We start from the raw sequence: 5358 nt of genomic DNA, 5'->3' as shown, positions 1-5358 counted from the left end.
CCCCTGCCCCACACCTGAACCTTTTTTACGAAAGATACTGCGAAGCCACTGGCAATGCGTATGGGACGCTGAAACAAATAGTAAGTTTTCACGTGATTAAGCCACAGGTAGGTTTCTGGCCCTGCATAACGAAACGCGACAAATTGATGTCTTCTGTCGACTGCCTATAGGGCACACTTTTGGCACACATAATTACCTACTCAGTGGCGGCGAACCTCCGCTATGTGGAAGGTGTGGTGAAAGGCTCAACGTCCTCCATGCCATTGTGAAGTTTATAAAGCAGAAACCGAACGGAAAAAGCACTTTGGGCACGCCTTTCGTTACCAACCCTCTGCATCCAGCATTGTATCTGGGCTCAGAACCATTATTTAATGTGAAAGCAGTTCTCAACTATCTTAATGATGTTGTGCTACATGTTATTAGCGCAGCAATATGGTAGCGCACCCTCTCACCAAAGGTGCTCTCGCAATAGTAGTTTTTGTAGAGCACACGCCTTCGTACCCTTGCGTTTCAGGCCCTCGTCAGGCGGTAATGCCAGTTCCATACTCCTAAATTTTATTCTGTGATCGTGCTGTAACATATATTTACAGTCATAGCGTACCTCCCCGTCATGTTCACTATTTTAATACCGATCTATTTTACGGACTTTACAGCGACTGATTTTAGGCCGTTTTACAGCGAAGTAACAACTTGCTATTGCAATACATCTGCCCTCGCATTGACAAATCATTGTCACCACATCACCATTTGCATGGCGCTCTTTGGCCACATCTGGCTCTTGCGCCACTAAACACAAAACGTCATCATCATAATCAGGTATACCATGTCGTATTTCATTTATGGTGATATTGTAGAAAATATAGGAAAAAGATGGAACGCTACGCTCGGGAACTCTCATATCGTTTGGACAATTCATCAGCTGTCATTGGTGACAGCGTATGAATACGTATTGCTCCCAAAGACAAGGTACCCGCTCACATAAAATGCGGGTACGCTTTCATTTGAAAATTCTGGCGCTAATGCTTGTTATGCAATTCGAGAGGTCTGCTTCTTTAATGCGTTAGGATTCTTTGTGTACATCACGCACTTTTCGGGGACTATATATCTATCTATGTACGTTTGTATCTAACCGTCTTCCCTCTTACCAGGGTCACTGGGTAGTCCATGGTCGAATGGTAGCGCATCAATCTGCTGTGCTCAGGGAACAGGGTTCGAAACCAACCACTGGAACAACTGTATGTGACAATGTGTACATATGTGCCGCTCTACAGCGAACATCTTTCGCGCCAACGTGGGTCACTGTAGATGCGGAACTGGTTGCTCAATGAAACCTCTCTGATGTCAGCTCGGACGCTGGGGAATGTGCCATTAGGTGTGTGGAGCTCTTCAGTGAACGTCTTCGACGCCATCGTGGGTCTCTAGTTAGATGCCACTGAGAATGTGCCACTCAACAATGACGAAAAAGATCCCTAAAATGTATCCGAGGCCGACAGTAATCGAAGCTGCATCACAAGGGTTCATCAAGGACGGTAACCCGACGCGTTAGTAGGCTTCGCCACAAATGCACTAGGTATGTGCCGTTTTTAAATGAACTTACTTCACGCCAACGCTTTAGCAAACTCCACCATTAATTAATGGGTATGGGCCGCTCTTTAATGATCATTCTCACCAACTCAGGTCACCACTGGGCGAGCGGCAAGCGAGGGAACAATTTTCGCCGTTCGGAGACGCAGGCGCGCCACGCGTCTCGTCACGGAGGTAACGCACGGACTTATTGGCAGCGCCACCAGATGGCGCAGCGTGTCCATAAAGAAGTGCGAAAAGTGAAGCACGGTAGCCGCTTTACGCGCTTCACAGCGTTCGCACGCACCTGGGTGCCATGTATTTCGGAGGCCACGCGCGGGGTTCGCGGTGGCGGTGCTAGATGGCGCCCAGTGTTCTTAGGACAGTCGTGGTGGTCGGACGTGTTTCTCCGGGGCTCCATGGGCTCCGTGGCGGCGACGAAAACATATGTTTTTTTTGTGCATGCTTTCAGCTTGTTTCTGTTGTTAGACTTGCTGGTTTTGTTTTCACCCTTTAAATAGGTTGGAAGTGGAAGGTTTTTTTTTTTTTAATTCTTCGTGTGTGTATCGGGTGCATTTCGTTTTTTAAGACAGTCAGAACATCGTTCCGTGACACGTGTTTCAACACGTGCGACCGCGTGGTACGTTAAGTCATTTAGTCTTGAAATAGTAGGTTGGAACTGTTAGGGATATTAGCCATTAGTGTTTTTAGCGTGTGTGTATTTGTATCGAGAATATTGCTTTTGTAGGACAGTCAGAGCGTGGCCGCGTGTCCGAACACGTGCGAGCGTGCGTCATGAATTCATTTTCTGCTGATACTTTGTGATTAATTGAGGATAAATAAATTCTAGCATTTTAAGGTTTTAGGTTCTGTGCGTATGAACCTTTTGTAGGTACGTGTTTCGGAAGGTTTGGTGATAGCATTTGAGAACGCCAAGTGCTACATATGGCGAAAAGGGCGGGAAAGCAAACACACAGTACAGGGGGTCTCTCAAGGTAGACGAGGGGACCGATGAGAATAGCGTGGAAACTGAGCCAATCGACAGACACTGTGATGTCGAAATGGAGGATGTCCAGAAAATGGAGGACGTCCAGTGAGCTTGTGAATCGCATCGCAGAGCTGCGAAATGAACTCAATATGGAACGTGATGCACAGAAGGCTGTGCAAGAAAGACTGTAAGCAGCCGAGGAAAAATTGAACAGGGCCACCATTACGAACGAAAATGGTAGTGAGGATGAAACATCGGCACCCAGCGAGACAGGACCGGAAGTGCCCACAAAGCACATAGAATGTGTGGAACATGCTGGAAGGAGGGTCACCTACAGTGACGCTGCAGCGAAGGGAAAGCATGAACGCAGAAGTCAATGCCCTTTGTCGAATCCGAACCACGCGGACAAGGAGGACAAAGGAAGGCAGGATGAGACCTCGTCAGGAGGGAAGAATGAAAAGGTAATAATCACCGGTGACTCAAGTTTGTCGAGGTGTTTAGCGGCAATTGTGGAGCGGGTGAAAGGCGACAAAAGAGTGGCGGTAGGGACATTTCCAGGGAGGACATTGGCCGATGTCATGGAGCGAGCTACAAAAAAGCTCGCCGAGAATGCGCAGACACGCAACCTGTAATAGTAGCGGGTGGCCTAAAAGACGTGCTGGGCAGGAAAGGGGCCGGAATAGCGCAGCGTTTGGCGAAGGGTGTAGACGACTTACGCGAGGTGTCTCCACGGGTGCAAATTGTGGTATGCGCTGTGCCGGAGGTACCTGTACGTGACATTAAAGTACAAAGAGCAGTTGGGGCCACTAATGAGACGATTTGGCAAGTGAGCCGAGAGAAAGGTTTCGAGGTTGTGGAAGGCAACAGGGAAGTGAGAAGGTATGGTGGCTTGCAAAGAGACGGAGTCTACTTCAAGTCTACAGCTTGAAGTGAGCTGGCGACTCGCTGGTCATGCAATTCCTTTTTTGGGGAGGGGGTGGGGGCACGGGCGCTAAGGAGGCCAGGCTAAGTCCGTAATGAAGAAGATCCCTCAGGGGAACCTCTGACTAACAGCACCGGTAGCAAGAGAAAAAGGAGAAAGAAAAGAGCTCACTGTGCAATAGGTTATATAAACATGCAGGGCGGTAGAAGATAAGTGGTTAGAGATTGAGGAGCAGTTAAATAGAGAACAAATAGGTGTGTACGCGTTTACAGAAACGCACCTTAGAGACTTAGAAGAGCCACCAATGATTGAGAATTGTGTTTGGGAAGGGTGCAACCGAACCAAATTGGAAAGAAAGAGAGGGGGCGTTCGAATGCTCATACATCAGGGGGCGAAGTGGGAAAGAGTAAATTCAATGTGTCAAGAGGATCTTTGACTATCAGGCACAGTCAGTGGAAAGAAACCATTGGCTGGGAGTGACGTATTTATAAACAGGGGAAAATTGCAAAGAAAGGAATCAAGAGTTAGTGAAATGCCTAAGTGCGGCTATTAAGAGTTTCGGGATGGAGGGCGAAATTATCCTGTTGGGTGACATGAATGCCCACATACAGGATCTAGACGGTTATACCGACAACAACGGGAGATTAATGCTAGATCTCTGTGAGCGACATGACCTCGTTATCGTGAACACAGGGCCAAAATGTGATGGCCAGATCACATGGGAAGGCGGAAATAGACAATGGACTATCGATTAGTGTCTTATGACAGAAGAATTTATGATAAGTTGAAAGAAATGGTCATTGACGAGGAAGGGGATAGCAGCATAGGGAGTGACCATAAACGCATCATTTTGAAAATGGGATATGTAGTTGGGAAAGAGAGCAAGGAACGAAGAATGACCAGTCCAAATTTGAAAGATTAACAAATAGCAAATATAGCCACAAGAGTAGAGAAAGAACTTGACAAATGACCAAGCAAGGAGTGGGATTATGGTGAGCTTGTAAGTGCAATGACAAAAGAAATGAGGAAAGAGAAGCAACATGCTTGTTGGAAAGGAAAAAGGAAGCCGAAAAGCTGGTAGAACAGGGAGATACGGGAGGCGATCGACGAACGAAAGAAAGCATCACGAGAACACAGACAGGCAAGAAATTCGCAGTTGCCGCAGGATGAAATAGACAGAAAATGGGAAATATACCGCGAGAAAAAAAACATGGTTCAAGTATTAGTTCAAGCAAAGATTAAAGGTGAAAGTGAATGTTGGTTGTCAGAAATACGTGAGAAAAAGAAGGCCGCACCTAGAATATTTTGGAACAACATTAACGTATGAGGTAAGAAGTTGGGAACCGTACAGCAACATATCCTTGACGAAGATGGTAATAAACTCTAAGGGGACGCAGCATTAAAGTATGTTCGAAAAATAACAGCTGAATCATTTCAGGGCCATGGCAAGGTGGTTTCTGAGGAAAAAGAGAGAATGAACGAAAACCAAACGGATTCCTAAACTCATAGCCACAAAAAAATTCCTAAACGCATAGCCACAGGTTTAGACGAGGTTCCCGTTAGACTGATTAATGAGCTAGGACAAAAAAGTAAGGAAGCTCATTTGAAAGCAGTAGCAAAATGCTTACAACAATGCCAATACCAGACAGTTGGAGACAAAGTAGGATGGAATTAATTTATAAAGGTAAGAGGGCAAAGATAAAATTCACTCTTATCGACCACTGACCATTACATCGGTAATATACAGGTTAGCAACGCAGGCGATTAAATTGAAGCTGCAAGCATGGGCAGAGAATAATGGCATATTGGGAGAACTTCAGAATGGTTTCAGAATCGGTAGGCGGCTGGATGATAACTTATTTGTCCTTACTCAGTGTATTGAAAT

This window comes from Dermacentor silvarum, chromosome 5, assembly GCF_013339745.2.
Source record: "Dermacentor silvarum isolate Dsil-2018 chromosome 5, BIME_Dsil_1.4, whole genome shotgun sequence".
Taxonomy (NCBI): Eukaryota; Metazoa; Arthropoda; class Arachnida; order Ixodida; family Ixodidae; genus Dermacentor; species Dermacentor silvarum.
Note: the sequence above shows the minus strand (reverse complement) of the source record.